Genomic DNA, 26134 nt, shown 5'->3' with positions numbered 1-26134 from the left:
ACATTCAAATAGCAATTTGCAAGTACAGATAACCAGTTTAGCAATAATTCAGGAGAGTGGTACACTCACCAGTTCACGTAAAGACACTTCAGAAGTTTCAACCAAAGTAGGGCTCTAATCACCAAGAAACCCTAAAATAATCAAGGTAAACAATTATGGTTCCCACAGCCACAAATCCAGTAAATAAGATACACAAATGAGACTCGACTACAAGTCGTATATCTCTCCAAATAATTACAAATGCAAGGGGGTAAAACATGATTTTTGGAACAAAAAGATAACATGAAAACCTAGGGTTCGAACAACCCCAAAAACCCTTCTTATATATATCCCAAACTAAACCAAACTCGAAAAAATCCAACACTCCCAAAATTTGGGCAGTATATCCCCTACATTTCCTTACTTTTTCATCCTACAAACAACACCAAATCATCTCAAATCAACCATATACAAATCATAGGCTATAAAACACACCTTTCGGCACAATAACCACAACTGAAACTACACTTATCGGATTGAAATGAATCTTATGGTGTTTCGAAGCCAAAACATATACCTACATTTCTTATGAAGACCTCCAAAGCCAAATCATGCATTTTCATAGTCAAATATCAAAATCACAGAGAGGACAGAAAACTGTCCGTGAAACAAGACTTGTGGACAGTCAAGGGTATTTCGATCATTTCACAAGTTACAGTGCTCTGATTGAGTTGAAATTTTACAGGCGGTTATAAAACATCATTTCCTACAACTTTCATGTTTTGAACTAAGCTCAATTCGGCCTCCATCATGGCCGAATGACACTGGTCAGAATAAGGCAGAATTGAAACCCTAAAACTGAAATTTTCGCACAATTCTGAAATTTTTTGCAAACAACCGCAATTAACGCACAAAGGCTCCATTTAACACAATTTAGAGTATCAATCCAAGGCCAACCATAACCATCATATGAAAACAGAAAAATTTCCAAAAAAATCAGAAATTTATCTAACTCCACTTTAATCCATGAAATCTTCCATAGAACAACCTATTTAGCCACCACAAGTCACTAATTTACCATTATTAGGAACAAAGAGTGAGTTTCCAAGCAAAATACCTTGACACCTCAAGAAGGTAGTAGCTTAGTGTCTTTCCTCCCAAAATAACTCCACAAACACCTTGGAAACTACTTTAACTAGCACTTTTATGGAGTAGTTTACGATTTAATCGGTTGGAACTCAAGATTTGGACAAGAAATTAAAGTGGAAGATGAAGAACTCTCTTGGTTTTTCTCTCAATATTTTCAGCCAAAGGAGACAAGAAAGTGAAGCAAATTTTGGTCAAAAATCTGATTTTAGTAAAGTTAATAACCTTGGTCAAAAGTCCAACTTCCAATGATTTTGTGACAAATGGTCCTTTAGGGTTTCAATCTTATCGTTTTGTCTACCAATGGTAATTTATCTAACTAATCTCTAATTGTCTCCTAACACCTTGTAAAATAATATCCCTTTATACAAATCATCCATTAATCGTAAAAAATTTATCGCACTTAGTGCACTAGCGGGTCCCATGCCCATAGTACACTTTAAATTTAACATGAACTATCTGATACTAGGAAAATGATTTAAAAACTATACTCGCTTATAAAATCTTTAGAAAAATTAATGTAGTAAACTAAAGCAAAATGCATGTGAAATAAAAGAATATAATATAATATAAACTAAGGAAATTTTATGGGTTCTCGCACTCTCTCCCCCTTAAAGAAATTTCGTCCTCAAAATTTTTCTTATCAATGGGATTTATCAAAATCTAAGGTAACCAGTGGCTCGTACCTTCTACGTCCTCGGATGAGTTAGGGACCTGATGGTGCTCTAGGGAATACACTCGAGCCGACACCTTCGGTCTAGTCCCTTCCCCCTTCGACTGGTTAGAGTTGGTCTTGGTTGATTGTCGATTCCCACTCCCTTCTTGAGATCGATTTGGATAATTAGCGATTTGATGATCTGCACTCCCGCAACGTAGACATTTTCTTCCTTTCTTCCAGCAGACATCTTCCGTATGATTCGGCTTTTTACAATACCCGCAGGGACCATGGGAAGCAGAGCCCGAGCCTCTCTGTGAAGCACCACTTGACATTCCAGGAAATCTTACCCCTCCAGTTCCATTTCCGAGCTTGGGAGATGTACTCGTATCCTCTTGTCCTATGCTACTTTCAGGAATAGCTCTTTTCCTCGCTTGAAAGGTTCTAACTTGTAACCTTGCGCTTGCAACTCGTTGAGCTTTTTCTACCGCATCACTGAAGGCACTCAGTTGGGCTACAGCCAGATCCTTCTGAATCTCAACATTTAAGCCCTGGACAAAACGTCTTATCCTCCTTTGCTCAGTTACAATTAGCTTGGGAGCGAACTTAGACAATCTGGTGAACTGACTCTCATATTCGGCAACAGTCTGAACTCTTTGGAGAAACCTAATGAACTCATCTTCCTTCTTTTCTTGAATTAGGGGTGGGCAATACTTCGCGTTGAACTCTATCATGAAATTCGTCCACGTCTTCGGTGTTTGTGCTATTTCCCATTTCAATCTTATTATATTCCACCAAGAACGGGCTGTTCCCTCCAGTTGGAAGACAGCAAATGTCACTTATCTTTCCTCAGTATAGTGCAACGTCGCAAAAATATCAATCATCTTCTCTAGCCACCGCTCGGCCACATCAGGGTCTGGTCCTCCAAGGAATTTCGGTGGGGAGAACTTCTGAAATCGTTCGAGGGTCCTATCATTCCCCTCTCTATGGTTACCAGGGTTTTCAGGTTGAGAAATAGAGTTTTGGCCCTGATACTCTACTACGTGAGCTAAAAGATCAGTCATGCGCTGGATAGCCGCAGCTACCTGAACGTTATGATCCACTCCAGGTTCAGGGTTGGGTTCAGGCATTGGTTCCCGATTTCCCCTTTCATTCGAGAGTTGCCTACGTCTACGGCCTCGGCCTCATCCACTACGAGTTCCTTCCATTGGATTAACTAATCTAGACTCGAGGCGCGAATATAATATACAAACTAGCGAGGTCAGTCAGTCAGATATATATATAATACGTCCGAATCAATTCAACAGCAAATATACATATAACACGACTATATCAAACAAATCATACAGTAACAGTCAGTCAGATACAAGCAAAGTAAATCCTATGGAAGTAAGGGGGTCATTCAATAGTACACACTACGAACTAGACCATCAGTACAAAAGCAACTAACGAAAATCTTCCCCCCCTAGGGTTCCATCCGTAATCTACAAGAATATCACAATTTATCTCTTAGGCAGGGTTAATCATCCTTAGTGATCCCTAACACATCATATAAAGTTCCGAAGAATCAGGTTTCTAATTTGCCTAAGTCATTTCTAACCTAGACTTTCATCCCGTTTCGTAATCGGGTACAAAAATCCAAAATAAGATAATTCACCACTTGAGTTGGCCAGTCCCAAGAGTAAATCATCTACATTTGAAATTCCGACCTGACATACGTATTTATAGTCTCCAAGTACCAAAATAATGTTTTGAAATCTATAATACACCGTGATTCATAACTTATGCTCAAAAGAGTACTTAGTCCCTTATACTCATTCACATGAGCGAGACCACAACACCACTTGGCCCCAAGCTCATTCCTAGCAGAGATCACGCGAAACAGCTCTGATACCACCAGTGACAACCCCACCTCTCCCTAAGATGAACCAAAGGGTTCGGCGGACCGCCTGCCCAACTCTCGCCGGGACTACGGATCTGGAACAAACGTAAACCCTACCAAACGCTCAAAAGGACTTCGAGAAGATAAACATTTAGAATCCAATTGAGCCGAACTAAAAAATATAATCAATCTTTGGTACAACGTTCCCACGAAAAATCAAAACGAAATGGAAGTACCGCCAGGACTACTAAGCTAATCACACCCTGAAAAACTTGTTCCGAAAGATAATACATTGCTCGAGCGCTACAACAACCGTTAAAAGAAACAAAACAAAGAATGAAAACAAGCCACGGATGAACAGTGACTGCCACGTCACAATCCGGCCGGAACCCAATCGAATACAGATAACGTTATATAACTCTAGATAATAAACATTTCCAAACCAAATAAAATGCATGAACATGATTAAACAGTTTTACATACATACGTTTGTAATTTATAAATCAAAAGGAAAATATTTGGATCTAAGTACATTTAGGGTTTTCCAACTCCCGAGGAGTTATACAAAAAAGTATTTATACTAGCTCATTTCATTCTTCAAAACATCGAAATTCCAAAAGATGGTTCTCTATAAGGAAAACAAGGGTAACGGAACGGGGTGAGCCAAAAGCTCAATGAGGTACCCAAAAGTATAAATACTAGAAATCAAGAGGAATCATTTTTAGGGCACATATACACATCAAATAAGAGAACTGAATGAACACCACAAATTAAAGGATACAGGTGGCTCTCAGGAGCCAACTTCTCGTTGCAATACTTGATCCAACCTCGTTGACCCTCCATCAACGTTTAATGAAACACACAAGTTCGTAGACCCCGCTTATGCCAAAATCCCGTTCACCGAACATACCCCTTACCGGGTTCCGAACGCCAAACAGGAACAGGAATGGTAATACTCGAGTATACCGAAAATCTAGAGTCTCCAATACCCAAAGATTTCCCAAAAACAGGCACCCATGGATTGTCAATTTTTCTCAACCAAGCCCTTACTGGTTCGATTAAATTAACTCCCCATGAGATTGAGCTCAGATTTAACAGGAAAGTTGTTGGATGCACTTCCAAACGACATTATAACAGGCGCAGGTAACAGATTCAAGTATATACAGAAAACAAGTCACACAGGCCAGAGAACGAGTTTGATAAAGTACACACTTGTCCCGTACAAAATAAACAGTCGATAAAGACATTCAAATAGCAATTTGCAAGTACAGATAACCAGTTTAGCAATAATTCAGGGGAGTGGTACACTCACCAGTTCACGTAAAGACACTTCAGAAGTTTCAACCAAAGTAGGGCTCTAATCACCAAAAAATCCTAGAATAACCAAGGTAAACAATTATGGTTCCCACAACCACAAATTCAGTAAATAAGATGCACAAATGAGACTCGACTATAAGTCGTATACCTCTCCAAATAATTACAAATGCAATGGGGTAAAACATGATTTTTGGAACGAAAAGATAACATGAATACCTAGGGCTCGAACAACCCCAAAAACCCTTCTTATATATATCCCAAACTAAACCAAACTCGAAGAAATCCAACACTCCCAAAATTTGGACAGTATATCCCCTACATTTCCTTACTTTTCCATCCTACAAACAATACCAATTCATCTCAAATTAACCATATACAAATCATAGGTTATAAAACACACCTTTCGGCACAATAACCACAACTGAAACTACACTTATCGGATTGAAACGAATCTTATGGCGTTTCGAAGCCAAGACATATACTACATTTTTTATGAAGACCTCCAAAGCCAAATCATGCATTTTCATGGTCAAATATCAAAATCACAGAGAGGACAGAAAACTGTCCGTGAAACAAGACTTGTAGACAGTCAAGGGAATTTCGACCATTTCACAAGTTACAGTGCTCTGATTGAGTTGAAATTTTACAAACAGTTATAAAACATCATTTCCTACAACTTTCATGTTTTGAGCTAAGCCCAATTCGGCCTCCATCATGGCCGAATGACACTAGTCAGAATAGGGCAAAATTGAAACCCTAAAGCTGAAATTTCCGCATAATTCTGAAATTTTCTGCAAACAACCTCAATTAACGCACAAAGGCTCCATTTAACACAATTTAGAGTATCAATCCAAGGCCAACTATAACCATCATATGAAAACAGAAAAATTTCCAATAAATTAGAAATTTATCTAACTCCACTTTAATCCATGAAATTTTCCATAGAACAACCTATTTAGCCACCACAAGTCACTAATTTACCATTATTAGGAACAAAGAGTGAGTTTCCAAGCAAAATACCTTGACACCTCAAGAAGGTAGTAGCTTAGTGTCTTTCCTCTCAAAATAGCTCCACAAACACCTTGAAAACTACTTTAACTAGCACTTTTATGGAGTAGTTTGCGATTTAATCGGTTGGAACTCAAGATTTGGACAAGAAATTAAAGTGGAAGTTGAAGAACTCTCTTGGTTTTTCTCTCAATATTTTCGGCCAAAGGAGACAAGAAAGTGAAGCAATTTTTGGTCAAAAATCTGATTTTAGTAAAGTTAATAACCTTGGTCAAAAGTCCAACTTCCAATGGTTTTGTGACAAATGGTCCTTTAGGGTTTCAATCTTATCGTTTTGTCTACCAATGGTAATTTATCTAACTAACCTCTAATTGTCTCCTAGCACCTTGTAAAATAATATCCCTTTATACAAATCATCCACTAATCGTAAAAAATTTATCGCATTTAGTGCACTAGCGGGTTCCACGCCCATAATACACTTCAAATTTAACATGAACTATCTTATACTAGAAAAATGATTTAAAAACTATACTCGCTTATAAAATCTTTAGAAAAATTAATATAGTAAACTAAAGGGAAATGCATGTGAAATAAAAGAAAATAACATAATATAAACTAAAGGAATTTTACGGGTCCTCACAACAAGAAAGTGCATTTTAATACAATTAGATTAATATATACTATGCCGCTTCTATAAGAGAAGTAGTAGACCTCACCTCATCTACTATGGTGTGTGAGACACCTGAACTAATATATTGGTGCTTGATAAGATAATCAGGTTCATTAGATTGATATGCATAGAGATATCCTTTAAGTGTCAATGGATTAATTTTTAAGTGATGTTTGTTTAAATGATCTTTAGACTTAAGTTTGTCATAATATCTTGAGTATAGATAGTTATATTTTGTTTGCTCTTATAACAGGAAATGCTCATATCATTAGTAGATGAGTATATACTTGAAGTATGAAAAGATAGTGAATAATCTATAAGAATTTACCACATCTTATGAAAGAGAAGTTATCTCATGTCTAACCACTTGTAGAAGTATAATTCATAATTCTTAAGTAAATGGAATGGTTTCTAAATATTTCTTCATTAGAATTATATTTTGGTGCAAGAAACAAACATTAATCATATAATAGAATAGGCACAACGTATTCTAATATTAATATGAGATAAGTGTGGTTAAAAGATATTAATTATACGATAAATATTCACTGAAAGGTAAAGTCATCCACTTGACTTTTCTCATTAATTAGATCGTTATGATACATTGCTAAATACCAATTTTGATTTATAAGAATAAGTTAATTGATTAATGAATTCAATAATAAATTAAAAGGAGTTTTAATTTATCTAATTCTTATTTATTAAGAATTATAACTCATACTTATTGCTAACATATATGAGAACTTAATGGGCCACACATATTAAAAACTTTTTTAACTGGATTAAAAGAATTTTAAGTAAGGATTTGAAAGATAAGTTTTATAACTTAAAGTTTAATTTGTGAAACAAATTAAACTTGAGAGACTTATGATGCAAATAAGTTTAAGTTTTCTAAGTACACGAGTTGTATAAGAATAAGAAAGCTAAATCTTACTGAAAATTGGTTTTGAGTTTCTATAAGGCTATGGGTAGCTTATTTATCTATAAATACTCACTAATCTTTTGTTAGCAAAACCAATCGATGCACAAATTATGTTGTAAGATTTTTCTTTTGTTAGCATGACTAATCGATGCACAAATTATTTTGTAAGATTTTTAAGAAAAATATTGAGAGAAAAATATCCGAAAATTCATTCAAGAAAATAAGAAAAAATTGGTGTCTCTTATTTCTCTCACTAGGTGGGTTTTTTATAGTGAAAATTAGGATTTTTTCCAATCAACTTGGTGTGTGGGTGTTTTGATAATAACTAGCACTAATTTAGCTTATATTAATTCAACCTAGGAAGTTTTATGTAAAAAAGTTCATGTGGATCACCATTAGAAATCGGACACATGTGTGTCAAGTCTCCATCGGACACATTGCCATCCTTTGTGTCAAGCCTCCATCGGTTTAAGAAGATTTTCATGGGTTGAGGTAATCTTATTAAACTAACTCTCTTTCACATGGACTAAATCAAAGGATGATCTACTGAGAAATCAAAATCTTTAATTTTTCGCTATGCATGTTCCTATGATTCCTTATAGTGGTATCAGAACCAACTTTGAGGTAATCTTAATAAACTAACTCTATTTCACATGAACTTAATCAAAGGACGATTTACTAAGGAATCAAACTTTTAAATTTTTTGCTATGCATGTTCCTATGATTCCTTATAGTGGTATCAAACCAACTTTGATTAACTCATGTGATAAATTTACTTAATTGTCATAAATAGTGATGAGATCACGTTTATATGCTATTCTTGAAGTTTAGTTTGAGTTTTAATGAAAAAAGTTTATTGGAAAATATTCTAGAATTGTTCATGAATGTTTTTATAGATTTTGATTTGATAAAAAATAGTGATTTCGCTGTTGTTTTATTTGACAAGATCAAAAGAAAGATAGGTTTAAAAATGAATAAAACCATGGCTGGATTATTGGTTCACATCGTATGATCATATGGATTTAAAAATCAAGAAAATCGTTCAAAACGTCTATCACATTTTATAAACTAACTTTTTTTGTCCCTCACTATTAAAAGTATAATTTTACATCCCTTACAAATTCACATTGATCAAATTTGGTCTTTATCTAAGTTTCTGACTACTTTTTGGTCAAAATTCACCATGCACCTTACACGTGATCATTTTTTAAAGGCAAAAATATCGAATCAAATTTTACATATTTCAATTCATAATCCCTCATATTTCACAAAATGAATTTTTTCTTCCCTAACATTTTATAAAATCAATTGTTCCGCTTCTCACATTTCACAAAATAAATTTTTCCATCCCTCACATAATTAGAAATAATTGGACCGTTATGCGGCCCATTGGATTGATTAGATTGGGGACTTGACCCCGAACTTGAAACTAGATTGATTCTAAGCCTTGGTGGTTGACATAACTGTTGATACGATTTTGGCCACAATATGGCCCAACTGCTCTGCAAAAATATTATAGTCCACCTGAGATGCCGATAGGTTTGGATCAGATCCACGATCTAACTTGTCATTCCGATGGTCAAATTGAATATCAGATATTGATGTGCGGACTTAGGTCAGAGACGTTCCTGACCCAATTAGGAGTTGATTGGTGGTAGGCCTGACGAGTGCAGATGTGGATCGACAAAGTGCAGGCTGCTTGGGGGTATAGTTGCAGTGTCACATGTCCACGCCTTTCTCAGTGAATTTATCGGAGAGTATCTGCTCCCTCGGTGATCGGAACTGGATCTTGTCTAGTACTTTAGCGGTGGCTAATTTCATATATGCCTTGATCTTGCAGAAATTGATCCCAATTTTGATGTTGGAATTTCCGAGTTTATACTTGGCTACCCATGGACAATCGGAACTGGACCATATCTTGGTACTTTAGCGATGGCCAGATTCATATGTGCCTTGATCTTGCAAAAATTGATCCCAGTTTTGATGTTGGAATCTTCAAGTTTATACTTGGCTACCCATGGACATTTCTCATCGTTCAGTGATGAATAGGAGGTGCCGTAATAGTGGAGAATGATTGGATAGGTCATCAAAAAAACATGTTTGACCTGCAACTGATCTTGTCCTCCCAATCTTGTGTCAAACATGAGCACACGAACCTTGCTGGTGTTGTTGATCAGAATTTGGGGAGTGTATCGGATCTCACAATGGTCGATAAGAAGGGAGAGTTTGGGCACTCTCTGCAAGATCTGTGATGTGAAAGTCGCAAATGAGATCCTTATTGTATGGGTATTAGATGATGCCCGTGCTTAGGAGACATTGGACTTGTAGTAGCTTGTGATTGACTAGCATGTTGGTATTTCCATTGAAGTACTTCCGTGTTGTTGCACTTGATGAAGATGAGATGATGAGGAAGGAAGTGTTGCTGTGTGGTTTTGATAAAATGGTGGTGTTTATATGGAACGATGTCGTGTTGAAATTGTTTGGGTCTCAACCCAGATGACGTCATCCAACCCAATAGTATGACGTCACTCTACCCACTACAAAATATCTGTTGTATTGGATAGATTGAATTGAGTACACGTGACAGATCGGACGGTGCGATCGTCTTATAATATTACAAAGACACTCGAGACAGACACATGGACGGTGAATATGAGGGCTATGTCATCCTTCATTCGAAGACGCTCGAAGCAGACATGTAGACGGTAGATAGTGTGGCCATATCATTCTCCATTTGAAGAATGGAGGGTTGAGATTTTCTCAACCCAATATAATGAACAACTGTAATTTAAGGTGCATCAATGATTGATGCACCGCGTAGTACCTGATTAGAAACAGTATGTAGAAGCATACTGTTTTGATCAGTATGGATCACGCAACAAACCTTTTTGGTCCGCCCTCAGCACGGCGTTTTAGCACCGTGGACTGGATCCTTTTCACTATTTATGCATTGAATTTTAATAGATGGGTACGAAAATTCTTGTTATACCCTTGGAAAAGAGGAAATCTACAATCGAAGAGGAAAAAGAAACTGTTGATGATTGACTTAAAGTGAAAAGGTTAAACAACGTGATTTAAATAAGAGATTACCACAGCATCCGCTCGTGATTGTGTCGAAAAATAGCTAGTCGAGAAACGAACAGATATGCTGGTCTCGGGATCCCTATGAGATCGATCACTAGAAGAAGGAGACTGTTCAGTAGCACCAGTGGTAGTGCAAGTGCACTACCAACCTTTGAAAAAATGCGAGAGACTATTTATGCGAGGCAGAAAGTGGCTTTTTGCATAGACTGGCATCACAGATGAGACTTTCGACCTTGACGAAAGCATTGCATGTGAAGTCATATGGCACAATTACATGAAACTTTTAGAGTTGGAGCAGGGACCCGGACATAGATATGAGAACAAGTGCAAAGTGTCTTCTATTTACATTGACGGAAGTGTGCTGATTGGCAGTGATACTGCCTCAATGGACGACCGGCATGGGGACCACCGAAGTGGGCTAATTGACGGCATATTGGGCCTGTTTATCGCTCTGGACCATGAGCCTAGTGACCAATGTAAGCCCAACTCTCAAGACATCTTCGTGAGGTTACGAAAAATCACGGATCGAAAACGAATCTTCACATTGGCATTGACATGCTTAGCAATTTTCGCATGCTGATGAAAGAGAAGATCATCGTGAAGAGATGTAATGAGGGGAGTAGGATATCCATTGATAGATACATCGCACTCTTTGAAAATAATAAATTTCTTACTAAATTTAAAGATTACGAAATGTTGACCGATGAACGTTATATTAACGTCAAGGAGAATGCAATAAGAGGTTATTTATTTCACAATAAATTGATTGCTCCATTATATACCTATACTGTGCAATATTTCATGATTCACAACTCAATTTCATAATTTTATTGCATAAATGAGGGCGCTTATTTATTAGACAATCCATATTTCATTAAAGATAGTACATTATTCGACTATTAATATTTACGGTAATGGGGTACTCATAGAGGTTCTTCCATACTATGTACAACATTAGTACATTCTCCTTGACGTTACTATAACGTCCATCGATCAATGTTCTGTAATCCTTAAATTTAATAAGGAATCTTCTTTCCAAAAAATTTGATGTATCTATCAATGAATATCCTACTCCTCTTATTACACCCCTTCACGATAATCTTCTCCTTTATCAGCACGCAAAAAGGGCTACACATGTCATTGCGAACGTGAAAGTCTACATTCGATCCGTGATTTCCCCTAATCTCACCGAAGACATCTTGAAAGTTGGGCTTACGCTGGTTACGAGACTCACGGTCCAAAACAATAAACAGGTCCAATATGCCGTCAATTGGCTCACTTTGGTGGGCCCCATGCCTGTCATCCATTAAGATAGTATCACTATCAATCAGCACACTTCCGTCAATATTAATGAAAGACACTTTGCACTTGTTCCCATATCTATGTCCTGATCTCTACCCCAACTCCTAAAGTTTCATGTAATCGTGTCATACGGCTTTGCAAGCAACGTTTTTGTCAGGGTCGAAGGTCCCATCTATTATCCCAGTCTATGCAAAAGGTTGCTTTTTACCTCGCATAAGCAGCCTCGCGCATTTTTCAAAGGTTGGCAATACACTTGTACTGCCACCCGTGCTACTGAATAGTTTGTTTCTTCTAATGATCAGTCTCACAGGAGTCTCGGGACCAACATATCTATTCATTCCTCAACTAGTCATTTTTCGGCACAACCACGAGTGGATGCTGTGGTAATCCCTTATTTATATCATGTTGTTTAACTGTTTCAATTTATGTCAATTATCAATAGTTTCTTTCCCCTCTTCGACTGTAGATTTCCTCTCCTCCAAGCATGTAACAGAAATTTTTGTACCCAACTGTGAAAATCATTGCCGTTCATTGTATTGGATTCAGAAAATCTCTACCTACATTCTTCGAATGAAAGATGACGTGACCCCCTATCTACTGTCTACGTGTCCACCCTGAGCATCTTTGAAATATTATAAGATGTTTGGACCGTCCAATCTGTCCCGTGTACTCAATCCAATCTACCCAATACAATAGATACTTTGTAGTGTGTAGAGTGACGTCATACTATTGGATTGGATGACGTCATCTGGGTTGAGACCTAAACAGTTCTAATACGACATAGTTCTATATAAATGGCACCATTTTATCAACCACACAGAAGCACTTCCTTTCTCATTTTCTCATCTTCATAAAGTGTAACAACACGAGAGTGCTTCAATAGAAATATCAGTAGACCAATCAATCGCAAGCTACTAAAAGTCTAATGTCTCCTAAGCACGGACGTCATCCGATGCCCGGACAATAAGGATCTCATTTTCGACTTTCACATCATAGATCGTACAGAAAGTGCGTAAACTCTCTCTCCTCATCGACCATTGCAAGATCCGATACACTCTCTAGATTCTGATCATCAACGCCGCCAAGGTGCGGGTGCTCATGTTCGATACAAGATTGGAAGGACAAGATCAGTTGCAGGCTGTGTATGTTTTTCCGGTGACCTGTCCGATCATCCTCCACTATTACGGCACCTCCTATTCATCACTGAATGACGAAAAGTGTCCACAGATAGCCAAGTATAAATTCGAACATTTCAATATCAAAACTGGAATCAATTTCTGCAAGATGAAGGCACACATGAATCTGGCCACCGCTAAAGTACCGGACAAGATCCAGCTCTGATCATTGAGATTGCAGATACTCTCCAGTCAGTTCATCAAAAAAGACGTGGACATGTGGCACTATGACTATGCCCTCAAGCAACCTGCACTTTGCCGATCCATATCTGCAATCGTCTAACCTACCACCAATCAACTCCTAATTGGGCCAGGAATCTGGCGTAGTTCCGCGCATCAACATCTGCTATTGAATTTGACCATCGAATGGATCAGATCGTGGATCTGATCCAAACCCATCAGCATCCTAGGTGGACTATAATATTTCTGCGGAGCAGTTGGGTCATGTTGTGACCCAATCCATATCAACAGTTATGCCAACCATCAAGGTCCAGAATTAATCCTGTTTCAAGTTTGGGATCAAATCCCCAATCTAATCAATCTAATGGGCCACATAACGGCCCAATTATGTATTTCTAAACGTTTCACTGCGCTTGCCCATGTAATAAGAGGTTATTTATCTCACAATAAATTGATTGCTCCATTATATACCAACATTGCACAATATTTCATGACTCACCACTTAATTTTATAATTTCGTTTCATAAATGAGCACGCTCATTTATTAGACAATCCATATTTCATTAATGATAGTACATCATTCGACTGTTAGTATTTACAGCAATGGAATACCGCAGAGGCTCTTTCACACTATGTACAACATTAGTGTATTCTCCTTGACATTACTATAACGTCCATCGATCAACGTTCCGTAATCCTTAAATTTAGTAAGGAATCTATTCTTTCTGAAGAATGCGATGTATCTACCAATGAAAATCCTACTCCTCTCATTACTCCCCTTCACGATGATCTTCTTTCTCATCAGCACGCGAAAATGGGTAAGCATGTCATTGCGAACGTGAAGGTCCGCCTTTGATCCGTAATTTCTCGTAACCTCACCAAAAATGTCCTGGAAGTTGGGCTTATGCTGTCACTAGATTCATGGTCCAAAATGATAAACATGCCCAATATACCACCAATTGGCCCATTTCAGTGGGCCTTATGCCCGTCGTCTATTGAGGCAGTATCATGCCAATCAGCACACTTCCGTCAATGTTAATGGAAGATACTTTGCACTTGTTCTCATATCTACGTCCGGGTCCCTGCCCCAACTCCGAAAGTTTCATGTAATCTACTATAAGGCTTCGCATGCAACACCTTCGTCAGGGTCGAAGGTCTCATTTATGATCCCAATCTGTGCAAAAAGTCACTTTCTGCCTCAAATAAATAGCCTCACATGTCTTCCAAAGGTTGGCAGTGCACTTGCACTGCCACCAGTACTGTTGAACAGCCTCTTTCTTCTAGGGACATATTATCAATAAGGAATGAAAAAATCTATTTTGAAAAATATGAAGGATGAAAAATTCATTTTGTTAAATGTGAGGGAATATAAATCGAATTATATAAAATTTAATTTGATAATTTTGCCCTTAAAAATGATCACGTGCAAGGTACGTGATAGATTCCAACGAAAAACTAGTCGAAAATCTAGGCAGAGATCAAATTTGATCAATGTGAATTTGTAAGGAACGTAAAATTATGCTTTTAAAAGTGAGGAATGAAAAAAAATCATTTTACAAAATGTGACAGACGTTTTGAACGATTTTTTCTTAAAAATCCTTGGCCTAACTTTTATCATTGTTTAATCAATTAGTCTAGGTTGCTTCTCCTTGCACCAAAGTGTTCCTTCCGTGTGTGTGTTATGTCTCTTTGGATTGCTGCTGAATAAAAAGTTTAATAGTTGCATTATACGACAAGACCACAAATAGAAAACAGCAACAAAAGGAGGAAGAGAAATCATTGACCAGGATTAATCACAAGTGATTGATCACTGCTGTTCATTATCACACGATTTACTCATTTACTTATATCAATTAAATAGTGCATGAATTTCTTTTGTACTGATCAGTGGTTAACAATCAAACAATGAGATGGATTCATTCTTATGTTTGTTTAAAGATGGAAATAGTCCAAGAGAGGTTGATGCGGCAACAGTCGCATGAAAGTTTGGCAAAGACAACTAACGTTGCTGAAAATTATAGGAAAATATGCTTAACAACAGTGTTACTCTTTGTAAAATTCCAATGGCCATTTTGCTAAAAAGTTTTCATTTTGCTTCGTTTCTTGTTCATAAGATGATCAAGATAATGAAGGTTTTTGGTTGTCAATTATTGCTGAAAATTTTTTGGAAAAGGAAAATTAGGAAATAAGTAAGTTTTCAATGACAAATAAGATTTGGTCATTGATTTTCTAGTGCACTTGGGTTTCTAAACTAATATAGAAAGTTCCTATATTTCTAATATGATTAGAATTAAGAAAATTTTCTAAAAATCTAGGAATCCAAACTGGACAAGAAATTATTCAATTAAGTTTTAGAAACTTTCATTATTCTAGTGAGACTAAACTTAAGAATGTCTGGGGAAGGGGAAGGGATGAATTGGATGATTCAGGGAAAGGAAGTATAAGTAAGAGGACTCGGTTTAAATCCTTCTACATGCATTTAAAAAAAATTAAGAAAGTCTAACCAACTTTAGAAACTTTTCAATTTTGATGAGATTTAATTTGGAAAGTGTTCAAATACTTTTAGGAACTTTCTAATTTGATGATATTAAATTAGGAAAGCTCTCTAAAATTAGTATTTAAAATTCTAAAATGGTTTAAAAGAAAATTTTCAAAACCAAGTAAATTAGTAAAATCTAGTTAGACTAGAAAATCCTAATTTTGACTTAAACTCATAATCAGATTATGAAAAAAATTTTGTTCATGATTTTAAAATATTGAAAATTACTCCATCCGTCCCGAAATAATTGTCGCACTTCGGGTCTTGAGCTTATTTTCAACAGTGCCAAGATTTCAAATGATTTTGGTTTAAGTTCCAGCAATGCCCCTTCTATGCATTACTCCATTGAGCGGCAGAAAGATAATAGAGGGGTGACAAGATGTGTGGGACTCGTGTTTCAAGAATGTCTCCAGCCTTTTTTGGGAAAGTACCTTGCACGACTACTGTTTGCACTTGCTATGAGACTCACGCGTATCAGTGCAACTCTTGTAGTTTTATGGGGCCCATCAAAAGCTTAAAAGAATCTAGTATATTTAAGGGCATGAGATGGAAATGGGTGAAAGTTTCTATTGCCAATTATGGTAAGTGACATTAATTTTGGGACAACCCAAAAAGGAAAGCATGACACTTTCAATGGGACGGAGGGAGTATTTTAATGAGAATAGAAAGTTTTTTTCGTACTTTTAAAATAAATAAAAAATTTTAAGAGTTGAAAGTTTAAATGGTTTAAAGTTTGAGCATATAGTAATTCATGATTAGAATTAAATAAATACTTTATTATGGTTTCATTTAATATAGGATTACGTGAATGCATGATGGATGGTTATGGACTAAAATCAATGTGATTGTGAATGGTTGAATGTATGTGTGGTTTAGTTTTGAAATTTTTGAAATAAGACCTGCGTTTTCTGCCTTCTCTATAGACTCTCAATGTAAATGTTCTTCTCATTTCACTCCCCTTGAATGTAATTCAAGATTTCTCTCAATATCATATAATATACTATATTAGGGATAAGAAGAGGGTAGGAATCTAAAATGTTTAAATTAGATTTATATATGTAATGTACAAAAGAGATGAAAATGGCACCAATTCCACCACGTCGGGCATATAAAAAGGTGTATAGGGAATAGAGATATTTCTTATCCCTTAGTTTGACCATCTCTAGTTTCTTTTTGACTCAAGGAAACTAGTCTAGGAAAAAGGTCCATAATTATTCATGTTTAATTATAGTATGTTTATTTATTTATGTTGATGAATAGATATGCATACTACATTCTTGATGAGACCAACTTTGACATATTATGCTAAAATCTCTATACTCAAATATTACGTCAAGACTTAAGTTGCCTTCCATTGTTATAGTTAAAGTGCAATCATGTTCGAGTTAACTAGTTGAGTACAGTCTTGTTCTATCATGAGGAGTTTTAACTATGGGATAAGACTTGAAATAATGGGTATGACTTAACTAAAATTTGTGACTTGTTGAATACACTCAAAGTCATAAAGTTTTAGAAGCAAATGTGAGTAACACATATGATGTGAATTATCAAGAATTGATAACTTAACTATCTAGAAGTTTTAAGAGTTGTAATTGGTAACAAGTACTTACCTAATTGAAATTATTTTGGCTTATTTAGCACCCTCAAGATCAAAATTACTAAATATGGTTCTAGCCTACTAGAAATTTTGAAATTCCTGAATTTATACAAGAGGGTTATAGATTTAAATAAAATAGTGGCAACAAAACCAAATTTATTTTTTTAATGTTATTTTTACTTGATTTTTTTTTACATAAATAGCAATTCTATCTTTACTACCTTATATAAAAATTATGAGTAATAACATATTATTCTCGATATACTTAATATTTTTTAATTTCTTGCAAAGAAAATTGAGAAAAGCTCTAAAGTAAATTTGGCTACATCTTCTAAAGCCTTAATACTTCTAATTATGAAAGATGGAATGGAATTAGTAGTAATTGCTTATAGTAAGTATAAAGTAGATGATGGCCGTATATCATAGATGCTTTCTAAACCTTAATTAACTATTTTTGGAGCTTTTTTTGAAATATTTTATTATAGTAATGTATGTGAAAAACTTTTACTATAAATATTTTTAATGGTGTTTTTAGGAGTATTTTTGAAAATATATTTTAAGATATTTTTAAGATTTAAAATGTTAACAAGATACTTTTAATATTTTATAAAACTTTTACCACCACCTACCCCACCACCCCTTCCTCTCTCCTCTTTTTTTCCCTTTTTCTCCTTCATTTTCTTCTTCCTCCCTCTTCCTCCCCTCCCTTTTCCCCCCTTTCTAGTCACCGCCCGCAACCAGAAACTGGTCGTCATGGTCGGTGACCAAATCAAATCTGGTCGCCATGGCCAGTGACAGGTTTTTGATCGCGAGTGGAGGCCAAAAAAGGGGATAGAGGGAAGGGGGTTTGTGGAAGAGGGTAGGAGGAGGGAGGAGGGAGGAGGGGAAAAAGAGGGAGGAGGAAGAAGGGGGAGGAAGAAAGGGAGGAGAAAGGGAAGGGGAAGAGGGAGGAGGAGAGAAGAAAAGGAGATGACAGCAGGTGGGGGAATGTGATCGAAGTTGGTCGTGGTGGTGGTGGGTGATGGGCAAAGAAGAATGAGGGGATTTTTATTTTTTTGAGTGTATTTGAGATGTGATATTTTTTTTTTTTTTTGAGTTTATTAGTGTAAACTTGAAAGATAAAAATATTTTTTCAAAAAACTCTTGAATCCAAACAAAGATCGCTTTCTTTCACTATAATTAAACATTTCAAGAGTTGAATGATGGATAATCAAGATTTAAGATATATGTAATCCTTGAACAATAATTTTGTTACTAGACAATAAAAATTTATCTAAATAAATATTAGGATCCATATTTTTTAAGGTGTTTTTGAAAAAGTTTACTGTAACTATATATATGTAAAACTTTTATCGTTGATTGTTATGTATTTTTAGGAGTGTTTTTGAAGGTATTTTTTAGAATGTATTTAAAGACTTAGGTCGATCAATTCTTAGTTTTGATGATAACGAAATAAAATGATGATTTGAACTAATGATTTTATCTGAGAAATGTGCGAGCACAAGTTCTAAATCTATTGGAATAAGAAGGAAAAAAGTCAAGAAGAAATAGAAGATATCAGTGTTTATTGGACGCAAGGATTATATGCATCTCATCTGTCGGCCGTCCGATAAATTGAGAGCAAAGATTGGAACACTCTAAATACAATTCGGGCATATTTGTTAGATGCAGAAGATTTGGATTGGACGTCTGATCAAGTGTCGGACGCATGGTTCGGACGCAGAGTTCCTGTCGAGTGTCAGACAGCTCTAATAGCTAGTTTTTCAACGGTTAGTTTTTTGACAGTTGGAGAGCCTTTTGGGGTAAAATTTCACCACCTATAAATACTCCCAAGTATAAGAAGAAGAGGGATTTTTGCTTACACAAGATACAATATTTCAATAGTAATATTTGAGTAGAAATGTACTTTAATTATTGTATAGGTTTGAAAAAAGTTGGGTGTGCGAGGTTTTTTTATTGAGGAGAAGTAAAACCTTGGATAAGGTGAGACTCATTTGTAAGTAGTTTTTAATTTGTTGAGTGAGTTTTCAATTGTAGTTAGTTGAGGGTTAACTTGGATGAGTTGTTAAGTTAGTTACTTTCACCAACAATTGAAGAAGCTACTAGTGGATTCAACTCCAAGTTTGGAAGAATCTTGGAAGTCTAATTGGTTTGCAATCAGTTTACCATATTGTTCTCCTTTTGTTACTTGTTTGTGTAGATTAATTTGCCTATATCTCTTGTTATTGTGTTTGTTTGAGTGCTTATTTACTTATGCTATTTTGGTTGAATAATTAGGTGAAAAATTGGTCATTATTTGTTTGTTTCTTTGTCAACCTAATTTACCTCTGTTTTAGATTGCTTTGGGCCTTATAGTATTTTCGGAGTATTTTTAGAATTTAAAATTTTTTAGATATTTTTTGAAAATTAAAATAACACCACCCACCACTGTCACGACCCCCTCCCTTCTCCTCTCTCCTCTCTCTCTCTCTCTCACTCTTTCTCCCCTTTGTTCCTCATTTCCCTCTCATTCCTTCCTTTCCCTTCCCTTCCTTCTCTCTCTAGCTGGAACCACCCTCTCTCTCCCCTCCTATTTCAGTTGCAACTTTGCAGGTAAAAATGGGAGAGAATGGGGAAGGGGGTTCCAATTGGGAGGAGAGGGAAGGAAGGGAGAAGGGAGGAAAAGGAAGGAGGGAAGGGGGAGGAAGGAGGAAGAAAGGGGAGAAAGAGGGAAAGAGAAGAGAGAACAAAAGAGAGGGGGTGTTGGGTGGTGGTGGTGGTCAGTGGTGGGTGGAAAAAGAAAGAGGATATAAATTTTTTATATATTTATATTTTAGATGTTTTTTAGGTTGTGTACATTTTATGAGTGTTACTATAGACTCCAAATACAAAAAATAGTTTTTGACAAACAACACCAACCTCATAAATTAACAACAGATATGGTGGTGAAAGGAAATAATTTATAAGAAATGTAAGATTTTAATAATTATGATTTAAAAAGGTTTTACTATACTTCTATGTAACAATTTGGTAGAAAACACATATCATTAAGATAAGATTAGTTATCTTTTTAAGTTATTTTAAAATTAAAGATATTTTTTAAACATATAATATAATCATTGTATTAATTTGATAGAAAGCAGATATAGTTAAGACAAGATTAGTTTTTTTTTAAAGTTATTTTAAAATTAGAAATAATTTTTAAACACATAATATAATCCAAATAGGATTCAGTATAGGTAAAACTCAAATGACCCATAACTCGTTAGTTCTATTCAATTAGACATGCCATATAGGAGTGAGAAACACTGTGATTAAAATAACTACTTTCATATATATATATATATATATATATATATATATATATATATATATATGTCAAGGGTTGATTAAAAGGATTTCACTTATCAAAAGTTAACAAGGTGAATCAATTATCAAAAATTGATAGTTAAAAGGTTTTAAAGAACAAGTCTTATGGCACAAACTTCATCACATGGTTTTAACTTGAATAAAATGTAATTTTGAGAAAGGTTCATTTTAAGTTAAGTTTATCATTGAGATAAACTATTATATTTACTTCCAAGTTCCTTGGGTATGAGATATTGGTTATTTGATACATTAGAATTTTTTTAAAAAGTAAATTCAAGAGGAGGATGATAAGTATATACTTTTATGAAGTAAAAGTTGTTTCATTAGATTGTAGTAACAAATTATCCTTCTTAATCTTGTGGACTTATTTTGGAACAAAATAAATATTATTATTTTCTACTATAAAGTCCATTTCTCAATATAATGTTAGATGACTTGAAATCATCTTATCTTTAGCAATATTCCCTCCGTCCCAAAATAATTGTCGCATTTCGGGCCTTGCGCTTATTTTCAACAGTGCCAAGATTTCAAATGATTTTGGTTTAAATTTCAGCAATACCCTTATTCAGTTTCTATGGAATATAACTTATTGACTGGCAAAAAGATAATGGAGTAGTGACAAGACCTGTGGGACTCGTGCCTCAAGAAGGTCTCCAGCCGTTTTTGGGAAAGTATCTTGCATGACCATTATTTGCACTTGCTGCGGAACTCACGCGTATCAAGTGCAATTCTTGTAATTTTTTGTGGCCCATCAAATGCTTAAAAGAATCTGGTATATTTAAGGGCATGGGATGGAAATGGGGGAAAGTTTTCATTGCCAATTGTAGTAAGTGACATTAATTTTGGGACAGACCAAAAAGGAAAGTATGACACTTTCAATGGGACGGAGGGAGTATAAACTTAGTCTTGTGAATAAGTATCACACCTCCGAAATACATAATGATGCTTGATTGGATTCAATTGATTATGAATAATTTGAGACATGCGAAGGCTATTCACTAATAAAAGACTAAGTCGATCTTTCACACATTGTGATGTATGTGAGATATTAACAATTCATGCTAGCGATGATTATTTCTCATACTTTACTACTTTTACTAATAATTACTCTTACTATTACTAATAATTACTCTGAAATGGATATGTGTGTTTTTTCAATAGAAAGCCACTGTATTTGGGAAGTTAAAATGTTTAAGTATAAAGAAGAGAATTAAATTGGTGATTATGATCAAGATGAAGAATATTTGATCCAAGGTGAAGTATTGAAACACCAAGATTTGATCAAGGTGCAGAATACTCAGTTCAAGGGTTTCAAAATTACCCAAAACGAGAGTGAAATTCTCAAGTAAAATTCCTCCTATGCATCTAAATTTAAATTGAATAAACTAAGTAAGGAATCATATTGTCGCGCCCCATTTTTCGCGATGAAAAAAAAGGATATTTACAGAAGATGTGATTTTTATTTGAAAACAAGTGAAAAGGACTTAAAATGGGATTTTTAAAAAATGCGACAATTAAGGCCCAAAATTTAGTCTAAAAGGGTTTTTAAGAAAAATAGAAGTCGCCACTTGGTATTGAGTTTGGGTGTACCAAGTCACCTGAAAATGTTTTTAACAAAAATAAAATAAAATAAAACCCTTTTCGACAACTCCAAATCTTTGAAAACAAGAGAAAATGAGTGCGGGAATCACGATTGAAAAAATGGAAGGCAAAGGTTCGATTGATTCGAACCTAAGGTACCCTTTCAACCTAGTTTAAGCTAGTTGCAAGGTTTAGTCAAAATTTTCTTAATTTAACCCTTAAATTTATCATGTTTGGATGTTTTTTACATGAATGCAAACCTAAATTTATAGAAAATATCGAAAGGGACAAAATGTCCATTCAACGATTTAATTGATACCAATCGCATTAATTGCGAAGTCCAAAATAATCCATTGAAAGGGTCACAAGTATACGAGTAATGAAATTGAAAGAAAAAGAAAAGAAAATTAAATTATATATCTAGGTATAAGTGGCCAAGGAATAGGGAATGCAACATAATAGGTATGGAAGGCAAAAACTCGTGACATAATTTTGCTTATACGAGAATTAAGGGGGTATTTAAACTAAAAAGTTATAATCACTCATTTCCCATGTTTCAAGAGCAATTCTCCTAACATAGACAAGCAAATGAACTAACTTAAATGAGATGTAATCCTAAATGATATGATTAATACATATAGAGGGTGGAGGGTAATATAATAGGAAATATCATGCAAATGAGAAAAGATCCTAAAATAAAAATGCATGAAAATGTAATGAATGTTATACAAAAAATGAATCTAACGCATGAACGATCTAAGGATCTAACGTTGGACTGACCCATTTCTAAAGAACCTTACTAGCGTTGGACTAGCAAGTAGGCAGAGGGAGAAACCACAACTAGCGTTGGACTAGTGTGGTGACGTTATGCATTCATAATACATAGTAAAACAAATAAGACATAAATTAAAACAAATAAACACATAAGAGCACGTACCACGTAACACGTAAGCATAATATCTAGATGCAAAAATCCTAAGAAAAGCGGATAAAGCATATAACACATAAGCCACATAAACATACAAAACCTACCTATTACAACGGGGAATCTAACTACAATCTAAAATGGGAAAGATAATAAAATAAACTTATTTATTCTATCTATTACAATAGGGGACCTAATTACAATTTAAAGTGGAGAAAATATGATGAAATAAACCTACTTATCCTATCTATTATATTGGTCTATCTAATTATAATTTTTGCAAAAATATTACCTATCTATTACATTTAGAGGTATTTAAACACCTCTCAAATAATTATAAAATTAACTAAACAAACATAAGAATATTTGAATGAATATTTGAATCAAATAAATAACAAAACATATAAAAATCATATAAATATGTGGGAGCACGTAGGAGCACATAAGAGCACGTAATCAACATTTAAATAGTAATAGGGGTACCTCCCTTTTGAAGTGGTGACTAAATGGAGTCAAGTTGCCCTATTTATACTCAAAATGAACAAAAGAATCATGACACCAATTTAATTGAAAATAATAATAATAAAAGTACTAAATTCACATTAATATGTCAAACATAAAGAAACTTAAAGATATCTAAAAATCACAAGTTGAATACATTCAAAAGTAATATAATTAGCTATTAAAGAAAGGAAACAATTATACTAGAGAGGGTCAACGAATCACTAGGGACTAAATTGCAAAAAAAATTTATGGGTAAAAATATAATTTTTCAAAAGTCTAGGGGTTAAAATTTTAATTAAGATAAAATTCAGGAACCAAATTGAAATTAAATTAAGGACCAAAGTGAAAGAAATTTAAAATTTTCTGAGCCACAGTAAAACTACTCCAAAGATCAGGGGTTAAAGTGCAAAATTTTGATTTCTGATTTGGGCAAAAAAATCTTATCTGGACTTCTTCTTTCTCTTTTGTTTGTTTGGCCTGGGCCGAATTGGTTAGGCTGACGACAATGAAAGTTGTCTTGTGAGAAAAAAACAAAGAAAAGCCCACCTAAAAATTCAAATAACCAACTAATAAAACATGAATTAATCTTTTATACACTGACAATGTATACACTTTCACTATTAGATGCATGACACATAATCCAAATTTGAATTTGAAACCCAAATTTTGCATATGTGTCGTGCATCCAACTATGATAGTATATACAGTGTCAGTGTATACAAGATTTACTCATAAAACATTGGGTTTAACTCCAAAAACCCAATCACAAAATCCAACGTAAATAACCACAAGCCCACCAAAAAATTAACAGAAAACCAACCCAACCTTTCTTTCTATTTTTTTTTCTTTCTTTTCTTTTCCTTTTCTTCTTTTTCTTTTCTTCTTTTTCTTTTTTCTCTTCGGTGAAGTTGAAGCTTCCTCATTGCTGGCGGTCATGGCCACCGCTGCCGGACGCCGGTCACCGGCAAACTCTTCGATCACGAAAAATTACCAAAATACATACCTGATACCCCAACTCGATTTTTCGCGTAGAATCCGTTTCTGGTCTTAGTTTTTATAAAATAAAAAAAAAATCGAAAGTGGCAAAATGGCCAAAAAAAATCCAATTTTTTTATTTTTTTTAAATCATTGTAATCACCACTAAAATCATAAAATTTATACCAATACACTCCTCATGATTTTTCCAACATAACTATGAGTTGAAATCAATGAAAAGCAACAACAATATAACAAAATTAAAGCAAAACACTCCAAAAATAAAACAAAAAAATCCTTCAATGCTTTTAAGGCTCAAAAACTCCAAAACTTTGGATAACCAAACATTTTCGGACCTATACTAGCTAATGGTCATCTATTTTGACAAAAAATAAGCACAAAAGAATCACTAATATGATTCATTTTTTGTTTTGGCATTTTTACAAACACTTAACATGCATTCATAGGACCGTTTCTCTTTTCTTAATTTTATGCATGGTTTGTCCCAAAAACTTCAACAACACCACAATAACAACAAAATCAGTGAAAGAAAGAGACAAATAGGTAGCAAAACATGCATTTGATCTAATTAATTAAGAAAAGGAAAAGCTGGAAAAAAGAAGAAAAAATACCTCAATGAGGGTTGTGGTCCCTTGACTAAAGTTTTGAGGAAATTCCAAGCTTTAATTGTCCAACCGGTAGCTGCCCCTCCCTCTTTTTTTTGATGTTGTGTGTGAGTGTGTTAGGAGAGCCGAGAGGGAGCCAAGAGGGAGAGAAGAGTTTGGGTATTTTTTCTTATTTTCTTCTTTTTGTAGTGGCAGTTTGCCAATGAGCCGAGAGAGAGGGGAGTGATTTTGTATTGGTGTGTGTTTTGTTGGAAAATTTCTTTTTGGGAGGGAAGAGGTCTGAGAGTGACAGTTTTTCTTTTTCTGTGTTTTGTGCAGTTGAGAGACCAGAGAGAGTCGAGAGAGTCCAAAAGAATTAGGTGGAGTTTTGGTTAATCAAAAATGATGATTTTTCACCAAAAATGAAAAGAAAGTTGAATAGCAACATGGAGTGCAAAAATGGGTTAATAGTGCATTTGGTGAAACAAAATGATTAGCATGATTTTTTATTTCTTGATTTTCTTTTTTTTCTTTTTGTTTCTTCTTTTTCTTTTTCTTTTTTTGTTTTTCTTTTCCTATAAGGCTAAAACAAACCTGCAAAATGAGAAAGATACACATAAAAATACAAGAAAATAAATAACTCATTAAATAGAAAAATTTCAAAAAAACATTAAAAATTGACAAAAATTTGGTGTCTACACATATCTTATGAGATAAGATATACCATGCAAGTTTATCAA

The sequence above is a fragment of the Coffea arabica genome, chromosome 6e (assembly GCF_036785885.1).
Source record: "Coffea arabica cultivar ET-39 chromosome 6e, Coffea Arabica ET-39 HiFi, whole genome shotgun sequence".
Classification (NCBI taxonomy): domain Eukaryota; kingdom Viridiplantae; phylum Streptophyta; class Magnoliopsida; order Gentianales; family Rubiaceae; genus Coffea; species Coffea arabica.
This window is presented reverse-complemented; position numbering follows the sequence as displayed.